The following is a 17414-nucleotide window of genomic DNA, read 5'->3' on the forward strand; positions in this document are numbered from 1 at the left end:
ATTTGTTTCTAATGAAACTAGACTCAAAAAGGAATCCGTATATATAAAGCATGACTTCTAATTATCTCTGGTTAATTTATGGTATATTTTCAAAGTTAGAACAGGGGATCTAGTAATTGCTCTGGCCCTGTTTCACGAAAACTTAAACATCTCATAAAATACGGCTCATATGGTCTTTTCGCTTCTTCCATATGAAAATAGACTCATCAAGATTCGATTACATAATTTATTCACTATTTAATTCCATTCCTACTATTTTTAGTGATTTTTCCAACTTACGTCACTGCTGCTGTCAGCATCTATTTTAAGGTAAATTTTACCTATTTCATAATTTTCCATGAATCAACTAGCAAATTGACATACATTATTATCAAGGGTAATCCCGATTAACCATGACGTACGTAGCACCAATAGGACCATGATTGGCCATCCCAATGGCTAGTCATTACCAAACATTTCACACCACTTAATAACCATATCACAAGACCATAATGTTATACTTGAAATATCTGAGCCATTTTCGCATGGCTATCTGAATACACATTACAAAAGGGTACTTAATTAACAACAAGGGTCAGCCCTATACATGCCATTTTCGAAATTGAACTAAAAGAGTACCAAAAGTGGCTTAGATAGTGTGGACGACTTCGACTTTGACAATCCCGAGTCCGATAGCTGACGAACCAAAATCTATAAAACAGAGAATCAAAGAAACGGAATAAGCATTTAATGCTTAGTAAGTTTTGAGTAATGAAATTAGTTTTGACTAAAGTATAACATTCATATGGCTAAATGAATAACTTCATATATGCACATTCTCATAATCATACTTACTTCACGCTTCAATCAATATATTCATTGTGACAGTCCTAAATTGACCCTAGTCGGGAAGTGGTTTCGGGACCACAAAACCTAGTCAAAAATTTTGTAAAATATTAATTTTAGTGTTTTTGTTATGTGAATTACCTATTGTGAAAGTTGGGTGGTCTAATTTAGTTAATTGGATGCTAAATTATTTAGTTGGGATTTGATTGTATAAAGGAAAATTTTAGAAGTCTTTTTCTTAAAGTGGCCAATTGTTAACATGGCTAAAATGTGGGGCTTGCATGTCAATTAGACCCCTTTTATTTTAGTGGACGGCAATGATGAAAGTAGATGGGTGATAGTGTTAGTTTGCTGATGGCTATTACCATGAGTTATTTTTAGTTATTTTACTTTCCTTACGAGGATGGGACGGAAAAAAAAAAATAGCGAGGATTCATTTCTTCTATTTGTCTTCCCTTGTTCTTGCTAGTGCTTTCGAAGGAGGAGAGACCTCAAACCGATTGCATGTGGAGATAAATTTTGGTTTTAACTCGTCTAGGAGCATATTCTTCAAATGATCTGCTAAAGGAGAGGAAGAGGCTGTAGCAAGAAGATGTAGGACCATATTAGAAGCTAGGATTAACTGGAAAAAATTTATGTGAGTTTCTCACATCTTTTCCTTTTCTTTTTCTTAACCGCTCTATTAAAATGTCGAACCGGTAAGGCTAGTATAAGATGAATGATGAACGTGTTGCATGCAGATGGTATGTCTGCTGATAAAGTTTTTTTCTTTTCCTTTCTTGTGTGGTTCATTGGTATGGATGGAAATGAATAAATAGGGATGTATTAATTATGTCGAAACCTATGAATGGGAGTTTTAATGCGCCATTAATGCAATTGGAAGGTAATAGAAGACTAATTTAATGCTGCGAGATGTATGACCGAGTGCCATTTGATGTGCCAAATTAATGATGTTTATTTAGTTGCAATTTATGGTGTCTAAACCTGATTGTTAAAGGGTTAAAGCGACCATTTAGGAAGGCGTTGGATGAGAATAAAAGCAAAGTAAATCTTTGCGAATTTATGTCTAAGTGTCGTTAATGTGATGGTTAAATGGTGTTCAATAGTTGTATAATTATGTTGTTTGGGCTGTTGTTGGACAATTAATTACAACAGGAGAAATGGTTGCAATAATGTTAATTAATGATGTGAATTGATGCCAAATTAAGTCTTTGAAGAATGTAATTGGTAATTAATATGTGCTGCATTAATAAGTTAATTGAATGCAAAATAATGTTGTCTAAATGAATGAAAATGTTTGTTTGTTAATTGATGTTTGCACCATTGTCGAATATGCTTAACATTAAGGCATGATTTAGTTAAATGCAAACTAATGGAAGAATGGAATTTAGCTTTGCCGTACCTGAGTTAAAATGATGGAATTAGTAGGAAATGGGTATGAGCTTGTCAAATTTTTGAAATTAGGACCTTGTGAACTAAATGATATTCGGCAATGGTACTTTTTACTTGAGGAGTTCGGTGTTAATTGTATTAAATAAGGTTGAGGTAGTTGCCGAATGTGTTTATAATTAAGTAAGGTTAATAATAGAGCAATGAGTGGCTAGTAGAATCTAGTTAGTCTTCTTGTTGTATTCGGCCATGAGTTTGTATAATTGGTTTGTAATAGATTAAATTTGTTTATTCAAGCTCAAGAGCTTAGGGAGTCTAATTCGGATAAGAGAAAAAGCTACCTAACCGAATAGTCGATCTGTAATCGTTCGACAACTTCCGAGGTAAGTTTTAAGTGATTAAACGTTGAGTAAATTCAATCATAATAGGACATAATGAGTTGATTTAATAAGATATGATGTGGCCATGATATGTCTTAAACTCAAATGGTAAGTTCATAAGTGTTTGGACTTGGAAATTTAAGAGCAAATTGTAATAATTTGCTTAGGACAAGCAGCGATAACGTGATTTTAGAAAATCACTATAAATTGTTGGTGTGGAATTATATCTTGAATAAAATATGTAATCAAAGCTTAATTAGTCTAGTTTCTTATAAAAGAGACCGTGTAAGCAAAGAAATTTCCTATAAAGAGATATTTAAATTTGTGTGAGATAAAATTTATATGCTTAGACTCCTTAATGAGTCTAGTTTCAAATGAAATCAAATAGAACATATTTTTAATTACGTACAATGAGAAATTTGATTCAGTAGTGAAGAGTGGTCAAATTAGTCAAAGCGGTGAAACAGGGAAACTTTAAGAAAAATATGGTATTGATTGGCCAAACCTAAAATTCTGAAAATTTTATGGATGGAAGATATATGAGTCTATATTAGGGAAAATTAATGAAATTGATTTTGAGTTTTGTAGCTCCAGTTATAAATAATTTAGTGACTATTGCTCGGAAAACAACTTGTAGTGAATATGTGATTTTGTTGTAAACATTGATGAAACTATTTGAGTTGCTTATAAGCTATTCTTTGAAATTGATGTACAAGATAAATAGATATATATATGTGGTAAAGCCGAATGGCTAATGTGAAATATGTATGAGATATGTATATATGGTAAAGCCGAATGGCTAATATGAAATATGTATGAGATATATATATGTGGTATATATGAGATATGTATATGTGGTAAAGCCGAATGGCTAACATGAAATATTTATGAGATATATATATGTGGTAAATCCGAATGGCTAATGTGAAATATGTATGAGATATGTATATTTGGTAAAGCCGGATGGCTAATGTGAAATATGTAGGAGATGTGTGTATATTGTGGCCGAATGACCAAATGTGAAAGGTGTGTATTATTAGATATTTGATGAGGCAAATGAATTACAAATATGACAGTCGATGTGAATGTTGTAACATGTGATTAAATGTACATGAAACTTGGAAATATATTTCCGGTAAGACCCGATGACTACGTGTGGAGATTATGTCCGGTAAGACCCGATGACTACGTGTGGAGATTTTGTCCGGTAAGACCCGATAACTACGATGTGGGGACTATTCGAGCTAAAGGTTTCATTGAAGATTCGAGTAAAGCAAAAGATTATACGACTTCACAAGAACAATTGGTAATAAATCGTTCAATGCGTTAAGTTGGTCAGGTATGTATTTTGAGATTATATTTAAGCTTGATTTGGACTAAATCACAAGGTCGTTATGTGATGCATATGTGAGTAAAGCAATAAGACTGTTCTATGATTATTGTGCATTTGGTCAATGTGGAAAGTTAGGTGAAAATATGTAATGTACCTATGTTTATAAGAGATCACTATCAAGTGAGAATTTATCTACCAATTATATATGATGAGATGTGCATATTCGGTAAAGGGATGGTATGCCCGAAGGAAGAGTGAAATAAAAATACGAACAACTATGTTATAATTTGATTGTTATCTGTTGACACTGCTTAAAACTTACTAAGCATTGTAATGCTTACTCCGTTTACTTTGTTTCCTCTGTTTTATAGATCTCATTTGGAAGCTACAGGCTCGGGGATCGTCAGCAACTAGTCACACTATCACTATCCATTGTTTGGTACTGCTATGTTTTGGATTATCTTATGGCATGTATAGAATAGACTAGTAGTGGGAGGATATTTTGGTTAATGTATATAAGCTATGCGAATATGACATCTTTTGAATGTTTACTTTTATCAGTTTTTTTTTTTAATTTTATCCCTGGTTGTGTCTAGCAATTATCCAATTGAATGATCTTTACTTTAAGAAAATGTTCAAAATTTTACTGACCTGGCACGAGATACAAGTCCGGTAATGCCCCTTACCTATTCCGGTGATGGTTACGAGATAGGGGTGTTACATTCATACACAAGGAATCAAACCTAACTAAAGGCCGAAAGTTCGTTAATCAATTGAACGAATACTATTTAAAACGAATCGACTTTTCCGATGCATATACGAAACATACCTTATCGTTTGGATTTTACGAGCGTATTAATTGAAATTATTACAGCAAGATCGCTCACTTCCAAACCCAAGTATCTTCGGGACTTAGCCGGATATAGCAACTCGCACAAATGCCTTGGTCTTAGCAGGATATAGTCACTAGCATAAATGCCTTGATTTAGCTTGGATATAATCACTAGCACAAATGCCTTCGGACTTAGCCGGGTATAGTAACTTGCACAAATGCCTTGGGACTTAGCCGGATATCATCCGAATAATCAAGCACATGTACCAATAAATCATGACACATCCATATTTCATTATCATAATTAGAATTCAAACACAAGACGCTTATCAACCATTATCATTTTCGGCTCAATAGCCACATACAAAGAGCATGATTTCGATTTGCTTTATAACATGATCTCTATACACATTTGGCTACCCATCATAGGTATAAACTAATCACCTCAATATATAATTCAAGTAGAATCATTATATCACCGTTTAATTGTTATGCTTATATGTCATGACTTAATCAAATCATAAACTAAGTTCCATTATTCGAAAACTTACCTCGGATGTTGTCAAACGATTTCAACGGCTATTCGATCACTTTTTCCTTTCCCTTATCCAACTTTGACCCCACTTGCTCTTGAGCTAAATAAGTATAAATAGAGACGTTTAATATTTCGATCAATAGTGTTTACTTATTATTCGCATTCGGTAATCAAATACCCATCTCATTTTAATATATTATCATTACCACAATAAACCTACCGATTTCATAACTAATATATGTTCATACACAAATGTTACTTTCACCAAATGCTCTTGTAATTAAAGTAACGACTTATCAGTCGACTATCAAAACCAAATGACCTTATATTACTAGATATACATGCACCCACATACATAAGCTCAATAATCATAATATAACATCATGTTATTATATCATGTATGTGGCCGAATATACTTGGTCATACATACCCAAACAAAATCAAATTCCAAATTTTATTCATTTGCTCCCTAACCGAATACACTCACCAAGCTCACAAACACTCTTCAACGATTTCTTTTCTTTAGTCAAACACATAATTTTCCATCTCAAAATTTATTTTCCTACCAATTTAACTTACTCCGAGGTTGAATTCTACTTTAGCATTTAGCTTATATTCTCTTCGTTATTAAGTAATTGTTCATAGCTCAACTAGCATCCATTTTCGATTTAACACAAAATTCATAATCGAATGTTGTTTATCTTAAGCTATCATTATATTATCAAAATTGAATTAATTAAACTCATATTAGCACTATCAAAACCAAAATCTATGTCTAGCATTACTCAAGGTTTATACTAAAAAGAAATCCATTACAAAGCCGAATTTGTTCAAATAACTCAACAATTCCACATTCATCTATTTCATGTACAAATACTAACACTTAAGTATTAACTAGTTCAACTTCAAATAACCACAAAAAAAATAACAATCTAACCCCTTAATTTCTACTATGGCCGAAAGCTTAAGACATTACCCAACTCAAAATTTTGTCATGGGTTAAGCAAAGAACTTAAGAACTAACTCAAAATATACTAAAATTTTCAAGAATTAGCATGAACTACTCACCTTATTTTTGAGTTCAAGATCACCAAATGCTCTTGTTCTTTTCTTTCTTTAGAATCGGCTAGGAAGAAACATGGATGAAGACTTTGTTTCTTTCACCCATTTTCTTCCTTTAATTATCATTTCTTTATTTTATTACATCATCCATACTAATATGGCATCTAGCTAATTAAAGTTAATAGAAAATTCACCTTTGATTATATAATTTGTAGCATGGCCGGCCACTACCTATAGTTTGGCTAATTTGACATGCAAGTACAAGCACTTTCCCACATATATTAATAGGCCACTTTAGCACTTGCCTAGCACATTTCTAAATTGTCTCACATAAGTCCCTACTAATAAATTTCACATATACTGACCAAATTAAAGTATGAAACTTTCACACATGCATTTACTCACATCATAAACACAGAATATAACTTTTAATTATTTATAAGACCCAGTTTCGTGGTCCCGAAACCACTTTCCGACTAGGGTCAATTTAGGGCTGTCACAGAAATGATTACATGGTGTATTATGAATGGATACGATAAATGTGACCAGTGCATTTGAAATTGGAAGGATCAGAGTTGGCAATGAGTTAAAAGACGAGCCAAATCCGATATTGTGATTAATGAGACTATAATCCTTAATACAAAAAGGGTAACCTAGCATGTGCAAAACCAATGATATGAGGTTTACATGCAATTGACAATTATGATAGAACTTGAATGCAATTAGGGCATGTTAAATATCAGTAGAAGCTATAGATGAGAGTGGGCAATTGAAGTTGACCAAAGGCTAGAAAAGTAGCCTAATAAGGTCCACACGGGTAGACACACGGGCGTGTGTCTAGGCTGTGTGTCTAGGCCGTGTGTGACACACGAATCGCCCTTGGGCGTTTGGTATGACCCTGTGTCCCCTGCACCTAAAATTTTAAGTTAGTGTCGAACATGGGCTAGACACACAGGCGTGTGTCTTGGCTGTGTGAATCTAATAGAATGCTCAAGTTTTGGACACGGGGTGACCACATGGGTGTGTTTAGGCTGTGTGAAGGACACGGGCTAAGGACACGGGTGTATGCCTTTGCTGTGTGAAAACCCCTATAGGTTCGAATTAAAAAATAAATTTAACCAATTTCACACGTGTTGGAGACACGAGTGTGTCCCAATGCACATGGGCGTGTGTATGATCTCAACACGGGCGTGTGAGGTATTAACCTATAAGTTTTCCTCAGATCTTTAGTTTGGTCCCGAACCTTTCTCAATGTTTGTTTAGGGCCTTGTAGGCCTAAAATTGGGACACTACAATGTTAGTGGATTTGTTTTGAGTGAAACGAAATTTTATAACTTGTATTTTCCGTTTATGCTCGCATATATGTCCAGTAATGCCTCGTACTTGTCCCCGATCTCGGGTATGGGTAAAGGGTGTTACACTAGTGAAACTATTTGCTAGGACAAGAAAGACTTCCAACCGAGCAAATCTTGTTAATGATAGAAGTAATATTGAGATGATTGAAACGTGCTTGTGATATGTTGAAATTTGGAAAGGCATGAAAATAAATTCATGATTTTTACATGAATTAATACACAATATGTGATAATCATAAGTTAAAGAATGTGGATTCGTGGAATGAAATGAAAGTTAAGTTGTGATAAGCTCTTTCATGCATATTAGTATTCATACGATGTTACGTGCCTAACTCATTTGGTCTAGTGATTATGAAAAGAAAACTTTACTTGAAATGACAGAATGTGCGTATAAGTACTTCTGTTTAATGATGTGTAATCAGTATGTACATGTGATTGCCATTTATGTTTAAATCTCTGAATTAAAGATGTCATAAATGTTATGATAGCATGAAAACTGAAATGAAAGATCAAATTGAGTAAAACGCTGGAATTGACTACAATCGTTCGATTATGAATTGACGGATAAGACCATGGTTGGACCATGGTAGTGCAAGTGATATGTGCGCCAGTCTAAGACATGTCTGGGACATGCATTGGCCAAATAGTGAAAGCCAGTGTAAGACATGTCTGGGACATGCATCGGTATTGGGACGAGTGCTAGTGTAAGACGTGTCTAGGACACGCATCGGCCTTGATGATGATAGTCAGTGTAAGACCATGTCTGGGACATGGCATCGACTTGATATGTGGATAGTGTAAGACCATGTTTGGGACATGGCATCGGCTTGACATGTGTCAGTGTAAAACCTGTCTGGGACACGACATCGACACAGATGGGCGAGAGTTAGTATAAGACCATAGTTGGATTATGGCACCAAGTGGATGATGTACTCAAAACCGTAAGACGTTCTCTAATTTCATAAATGTTGGTAAGTAAAATAAGGCGAAGTATTGAAACTTGATTAGACATTAATGATGATTCGAGTAAAGGAAATGAAAATTTATATTGTGATAAGTTTACTGATGTTTGGCTAGTATTCATATGAGATAAAGTTGCATGTGTTACTAAGATATGTGAAAGTGTATTCATAACAAGTTGGAAATTTGAAATGTTTGAATCGATGTGCATGATACTAAGTTGTTGTTAAATGTGTATATGTGTGAGAGTCGAAAATTTAAAGGCTTTACAATCTTCACCCTCTTACCAAAATAAAGTTATATGAGGAAATTCACGAGAGATATGTTGTATAAGCTTACAAATGGGAAACTAAAGAATGCAATAATGGAGTATCATGGGATTAGTGATAACAAAAATAATTAGAGGAATGATGTCGGATTCGCAAAGATGTTTGAGCATGATAGATCCATTTAAGTAAAATTTTAGCTATCTCTTTCTTTTGAGTATTCTGTATTTTCCTTCATCCTTGGGAATATATATGGTTGCTCATTTCCAGTGAAATTCTTAATGTATGAGGATGCTAGCGACTGTGATATTAGATGAAAGCTCTGTTGACCCGATTAATTATGATCAACATTTCTTTGTCTTTTCGGAATTCTATTTTGATATGTTAGAATGAAATAGACGGTGAAAAATTCATGTGAGACCATTCTGATGTTCTTATTGACTATGGTTTTATATATATACACACAGAAAATGTATTATCTCTGTTATGATGAAATTCGAGAGTGTATAAACGGTAGTTTCTTTCTGGTTTTCTCTGAGGGGACGTTCAAATCTTCTTTATTACTCTCTTCTGGGTTATATTCTCGAATTTCTGGTATGGTGTTATGTCTTGGAATTCATTATCATGATTGTTCCTATTGTTCTTATTTTGAGAATTATCAGTCTGGCTCGTCTTTAAAGGTATTCTTTGACTTGCGATAACAATGTCTATTATGATTAGGCTACTGGTTCAACTATAGAAGTGTGAGGATTCTAATATTTTGATTTCTCTAATCTTCGTGTAAAGGATTATTATCGGCAAAGGTAAATTAAGCCATGTGCATTAAGTTTATTCTCTAGTTCGGGAATAATGTTGTGCAATTACGGGTAAGTAAACATGCAGTCTAAAATAAAGAAATTGTATTCTTGAAAGTATGCTATGGAAACATATTAGTTGGATTTCTCTTATTCAAGAGATGTTATTATAAGTATAGTTGTCCTGATTAATAAAGAGACCACATCTATGAAGTTGGCATCATTTGATTCATGTTAGTAAAGTTTCTAAACAGTTGATGACCAGAGTATAGAAATGTGGCTATAAGTGGTAAATTAAACAAGTACAGCATGATTCGACTTTTAATTTAGAATTGCAGGGAGGATTTGATTTCTGGTTTCTGTTACTATTATTTCAGAGTAAGATTTGAGTACTGAGAAACCCTAGGTTATACAGTGAATTGAGTACAGAGTTCACAATAGTAACTTATCTATTCTTCGAAAGGATGTTGAATTATCTACAGGGTAAAGCTGAATATCAATTGTATTTGAGATTATTATTGTCAGTGATGACAGTGGGAAGAAAATGAGAAAATGACTGTTATGAATTTCGCAGTGGGATATCTCTCGTCTCCGGGAAAAAGGAGAGATGTCAATTGGTTTGTGTTAGACTGATGATAGAAGTCCGCATGATTATTCTAGTATGTATTGATGTATTATTCGGCAGATTTGGCCAAGCTATGTATCTGAGCTTATAGTTCTTAGAATTTTAGTCTCCAGTATTTTGAATTGAGCTTCGAGGTTTATACCACAATTACGGAAAGGTTACAGGAAATCTTGAGTATGAGACTGAGTTGAATTGTAAGTTGTGAAGAAAGGTGAAAGTGACTTGTGAAAGTGAAAGCAACTTCTTCTGGTAAGATTTTCGGGGACGAAAATCCCTAAAGGGGGAGAATTTTAACAGCCCGATTTTGGGCCTAGCCAGAATAGTGGTTTCAGAATCACTATTCTAAGGCCAGAGAAAATTATTTTGATGTTATTTTTTATGATATAGCATGTTTATAAAGGTGCATACAAATTTTGTTATATTAATTTTAGTGATTTCTAGTCCAATTTTGAAAAAGGACTAAATCGCTTAAAAGGTAAAAGTTGTGTTTTGATGCCTAAAGGTGTTAAATTGCTTTGTATCTTAAATTGGGGGTCTTTAAAGTGAAATTTGGCCATTGAAAGTGTGATGTCTGACCAAGGGAGACAAATTGGTCAAAAAGCCAAAATTTGTGGCTCTTAGGTGACTAAATTGACTAAAAATAGAATAAAAGAAAGAAAAGAAAGATCTCATCTTTTCTTCATCTTCTCTCCACCAGAAATGGCAGCAAAGAAGGGGTTTAGAAGCTGGAAAATTTCAGCAAAGAATCTCCCATGCTAGTAAGTTATTTTTAATGTCTTTCTTGATGATTTTTACATTTTTGGAACCCCTAAAGCATGAGCTTTCAAATGAGGGGACTATTTTGCAAAATGATTAAGAGTATAGGGTTTTTCCATGAAAGCATATGTGTTGTTTGCTGAGTTTTTATGGAAGAATATGTGTGACAACCCTAATTAGACCCTGGTCGGAATGTGGTTTCGAGACCACATTACCGAGCCAAAAATTTATTTTTGTGTTTTAATTACATAAATTTTTGTATGACAGTGAATATATGAGAAATTAAATGCTTAATATTAGCTTTAGGAATGTGAATTAATTGAAAAGGACCTAGTTGACGAAGTTAGAAAAGATGATAGATGAATTATAAGGAGTAATTAATAATAGGGAGAGGAAGCATGGCTTTGCATGTCAAATTACCCATAAAATACATGGTGGCGGCCAAGGAGTGATGATGCTCCACTCATTCTAATTTAATATGTTTTTTAGTTAACAAATGATGGGAATAATAATAGGAAAGTGAACAAAAAGAAGGGTGTTCATACTTGCCATCTCCTAGCGAAAAACCAAGAAAAAGAAAGGAGAAAATTTTTGAAGAAGTTCGGCCATTGCTTGTATCTAGGAGGAGTGTTTGATGTTGTGGCATGAAAATGAGGGAGTTTGAATGCTTAATAAGGAGGGAAGAAGGAGTGTTCATGTTTTCTTTCTTTTGAAATTGTCGTAACTAGAGGAAGAAGAGGAAGCAAGATTCGGCCAAGGTGGTCCTTAGATCAAGGTATGTTCAATGATATTTTTGGAAGTTTACACAACCTTTGGGTGATGAGTCTAAATTCTATCTATCCCATGGTTGGATTTGGGGTTGTCGGAGAGTTAGGCTTTGACTAAGAAGCTTAAAAATTTTAGTTGATACCTTGATGCTATTAACATGTTAGTTATATGTATGTGTTAAATTGCTTGTTATGTTAGCATGAAAGTTGAAGTTGTTAAGTCACTTTGTTGGAGGTGCCGAATTTAGGACTAAGAAGAGAATGAGTATTCGGCTAACATGGTTGAAAGGTGGATGTGCCGATTTTTTTTTTTAGACTTAGACTATGAGAATGGCTATAATGGGCATTAAGATGTGGAACTTAAGAAATGTAGTTATATGTGGATTTACATGATGTTACAAATAGATGTGAAAATATGCTAGATTAGGAAAATTCGATCAAGTGTTCATGAGATGAAATTAGATGTTTAAATGATGTTATAGTTGACATTGTACATACATTCGACCATCTAATTGAGTATGAAGGTGGTGTTAAATCTAATTGTGATGCCCATTCGGAAGTGTATATATATATATATATATATATATATACATAAGTATGCCCATTCGTGAGGTTACCTTTGATTATGTGTATAATCGACTAAATGGATAATTAGTGAGGATGGTTGCCGAATATACTAACATACATATGCATGTGTAATTGGATTATAAATATTTAGCAAGGTGGTTAAACTATTTGATTTATTGATTAAGCTCAAGGAGTTAAAGGAGGAGAATCAAGCAAAGGCAAAAAAAAGATCATCGAGTAGCCGAGTTGGAATCGTCTTACCCAACACAAGGTAAGTCATTAAGCATATATTTTGTATTAATTTAAATGATCATAACATCTATGTAATGATGCTGAATGGAATGATAAATATATATATATACATGTATGCATGGGGTGATGAAAGTATTGAATGAAAAAGAAAAGAGGTGAGATGTATTGAGTTGTTGGTTTCGGCACTAAGAGTGCGGGTGTAAACATTCATGATCATGAGATTGGCACTAAGTGTGCGGGTTCAAATTGTATAGCACTAAGTGTGCGAGTTTGATTATATAGCACTAAGTGTGTGAGTTCGACTATTAAGCACTAAGTGTGCGGGCTTATTATACATTCTCTAATAAATATACATGCTCTAAGTGTGCGGCCTTATCGAGTCAATCATGGACAGTGATGCAGTAAACACCTTGAGCTCATGAGGAATAGACATTTTATTTATATTTGGGATTGAGCTTGGTAAGTCTTGAACCTATGTGGTGATTATACTTGAAGATAAATGCATCCAATGTCATATGGTGTAATGTATGAAATATCAAAGTAGGGCTTGGTATGAGATCGAACCGAAATGCCTAAGGAATTATAGCACAGTTTGGGTATGGATGGAGGATTTTAATCCGCATTATTTATTTTCTCTTATGATATATTATTACTGAACGGCAATGTAATGCTTATGACTTACTGAGTTATATACTCACTCGGTGTTTGCTTGTCACCTACTTTAGGTTTCTTGGACTCGTCTTTTTGCGTGCTCGGGACTGTCATCGAAGTCATCACACCGGCTAGCAACTTTTTGTATTTTCTTTTTAGTCGGTCTAGGAGAACATTTTGGCATGTATAGGCTAATATGTTTTGTTGAAATTTGGTATGTAAACTTTTAGCCATGCGAAAATGGCATAAATGTTCGGTTGGATTTGGTTCTATAATGTTAGGTCGCAAGTCTTGGTAATTGATTTTTATGCCATATGTCATGGTTGATTATTTTGGTGTTAAAATTCATGATATGGCAATAGTGTAGTAGGGAGATGTTTGACAATGATTAGTCTTTGGCATGGCTAGTCATGATCATAATTTGTGATATGTATGATGAATTACTAGTTAGATCAAGGAGAAATCACGAAATAGGCATAGTTGCTTTAGTAACAGATGCTGGCAGCAGCAGTGACGTGAGATTGAAAAATCACTAAAAATAGTAGGAATGGAATTAAATAATGAATAAATTATGTAATCGAAGGTCGATGAGTCTATTTTCATATAGAAGAAACGAAACGACCATATGAGCTTTATGTTAGGAGATAATTAAACTCTTGTGAAACAGGGCCAGAGCAATTTCTGGATCCCCTGTCCCGACCTTAGAAATTCACCCTAAATTAATCAGAGACAATTAGAAGTCATGCTTTATATGTATATATTCCCTTTTGAGTCTAGTTTCATTAGAAACCAACGGCATAAGTATTGGAGCTCTGTAAAGGGAGATATCTAAGTCGTAATGCACAAGGGTCAGAGTAGTCGAACCCAGGAACAGGGACGACTTTAACCAATAAACTGTACCAATTGGCCTGGCCAAAAATTCTACAAAAATTCTACCATATAGATATATGAGTCTAGTTCCGGGGAAAATTTACGGAACTGAATTTCGAGTTTCAGAACTCAAGATATGATTTTTTAATGCGACTCGTACGCAGATTGGCAGCTTGTCTGGGAAATTTCTAATAAGTGGTTTGAAGTCTGTTAACACCTCGTGTTCGACTCCGGCGACGGTATCGGGTTCGGGGTGTTACAATATGAGCCTTGGTAGTGTATAAACAACTTTCATGAAAGAAATTTGCATGAAAGCACCTAAATGGGCTATTTTGTAAAGTTTGTAAATAAGTGTAAATGTGTGAAATAATTGAATTTGTGAGTTACTATAGTTATGAAAATGGTTTGTCTAGGCTTAATGAGTAAGAAAATATGATAAAAATCATTTTTCGAGCCTAGAGGCAATTTGGTAATTTTGGCAAAGTATAGGGGCAAAATTAGAAATTTTGCCAAAATGTGTCATTGGACTAATTTGATTAGTATGTTGTTTTAATAAGTTAAATGTGATGTTATAGATGATGAAAAATGAGATTCGGGCTTAGAACGAGGAAAAACGAGAAATTGATGTTTAGGCCTCTTTTACTAATTTGGTATCGAGGTAAGTTGTATGAAAATAATGCAACGTGTTGTTATTATTATATGTATAATGTTCAAATATTGCATGAAATGTATATGTACAAGTATTTTTCTTTGTGAAATGGATTCATGATGTCTCGATGACATTCGATAAAGTTTCGCTATGAGATTCCATGTAAGACCGTGTCTAGGACATGGCATTGGCATCGATGTGTGTGAACCCATGTAATACCATATTTGGGATATGGCATTGTCATCTTGCTATGTGTACAAATTCCCCCGAATACCCTTTTGTATTCCAAGTGGTTCAACTGGAAATTTAAAGATTTTAACAAAGCTGTGATAAGGAATGATTATATTATGAAGTAGTACAGGTATGTACGCAAAACTCATGAAAAATGATTCGGTCTATGATGCACCTTTGGTAAGGTTGCAAATAAGTAAGTTATGTTTATGAGAATGATTTTGTAATGACCTTGAGATTATGGGTCCATGCTTATGATGCATAGCTATGTGTTCTTACCATGATAGATGAAATGATGATGTATTAATTTGGTGAACAATAAATGTGGAACAGTAAATTAGCCTGGACAGGTTTGGGCTACTGCAGTGGTGTAAATTTGAAAATAAACCAAAAATAGTAGATAGTGAATTAGAGGCTGAATAAAATATGGAGTTAAAGCTTATTGAGTCTAGTTTCTTACAAAAGAAATCATGTAAGGAAAAGAATTTCCTATAATGAGATATTTGAAGTTGTGTGAGATAGAGTCAGAATGACTTCGAAATCCCTTGTTCTGATTTGAGAAAATCATTATAAATTGTAAAAAAATAATTATTAGTTATAATTTATATCTTTAGAATACTTAATGAGTATATTTGTAAAAGAAATAGACGAGAACATTATTCGAGTCCTGTGCTATAAGATAATTGAACTTTAGTGCAGAAGGGTCGGAACTGTCAGACAGTGAATCAGGTGTAACTTTGAGGAATAAACTGTACTATTTGGCTGAACCAAAAATTTTGGAAATTTTATGGTAGAAAGATACATGAGTCTAGTTTCAAGGAAAATTAACGAAACTTAATTTTGAGTTTCGTAGCTCCAGATATAAATATTTTATTGACTGTTGTACAAGAAGACAACTTATCATAAACTTGAGAATATGTTGGGAACATTGATAAAACATGTTAATGAGTTGCTTATTGTTTTCATATGAACTTACTTAGTGTAAAGCTTACCCCCCTTCTTTTCCCATGTTCTCTAGTGTTTCCAGGTTTTGTCGAAGATATTATCACACTGTCAAGCTATCGCTATTGGTGTAAGTTATTTCAATTACTTTGAGTCTGTGACTTGTATAGGAGTTTAAATATTTGAGTATGTGATATTGCTTTAGCCAAATGTATTAGCTTATTTTGATTATGGGGTTGGTAAACCTATTTATTTATGAAGAGTCTTTAATGGCTTGGTATGAATGGTATGTGGATGTGATCATGAATGCTTAGTGATGAAAATGAGGTTTGATGACATGTTAGGAATGTTTAAGTGCCTAATTTTGCCATGTTGTATGCTATTGTATAAGTATGCGCGCATGTGTTGTGAGGGTGACAAAATGGCTTGGAAAACAACCTTGTATTTGTCCGTTTAGGTAGACACACAAGCATGTGTCTAGGCCGTGTGTGACACACAGTCCGCCCCCATGGGCGTGTTGTCCAGCCGTGTGTCCCCTGCACCTAAGTGTTTCAAGTTAGTATGCATGGTAGTATGCACACGGGCAAGAGACATGGCCATGTGTCTCAACCGTGTGAAGGACACGGTCATAGGACACGGTCGTGTGCCTTGGCCGTGCGGCTTCAATTTGTTCATGACCAAATTGGCAGAATGTCTAGGTTTTTGGACATGGGTTTGGGACAGGGGCGTGTCCCTAGCACACGGGCGTGTGGAGCCTTAAAGCATAAAATTTGTCCAAGTTTTTCTTAAGTTCTCGATTTAGTCCCGAGCCGTCTCTAATGCATGTTTTGGGCCTTGTGAGCCCGTTTAAGGGACAAAATGTATGTGAAAAGAAAAGTTTTAAATTGAACAAAATTTTACGGCGCGGTTTTATGTAGTTGGTTGAGTTTAAGTCCGGTAACACCTAGAACCCTATCCCAGCGTTGGATACGGGCGAGGGGTGTTACAGTGAAAGTCTTGTATGAAAATTTGAATGTTTGTGTGCTTAATTTAATAAAAAGGACCTAATCGTGTAAAAGATTAAAGTTGTGTGCTAGATGTTAAAAGTGGCTATTTGATTTGGCTTCCTAAAGCAAGGGTCCTTTTGTTTTTATTTGTCCATTGGAAATGTTAATGGACTAAAACAACCATCCATTAAATGGTTTTATAATTGTTTAAAAAAGGGCAAAATAGGGAATTGGTTATTAAAGTCATAATAATTAAAAGAAAAGCTATCAAATTCATTTTATTTCTTGGTTCATCAACCGAATATTAGAAAAAGAAGAAGAAAATTTGATTCTAGGGTTTCTGCACTTTGATTGGTGATTAAGGAATGGATTTTGTTTGGTTTTTGA

The sequence above is a fragment of the Gossypium arboreum genome, chromosome 12, assembly GCF_025698485.1.
Source record: "Gossypium arboreum isolate Shixiya-1 chromosome 12, ASM2569848v2, whole genome shotgun sequence".
NCBI classification, from domain to species: domain Eukaryota; kingdom Viridiplantae; phylum Streptophyta; class Magnoliopsida; order Malvales; family Malvaceae; genus Gossypium; species Gossypium arboreum.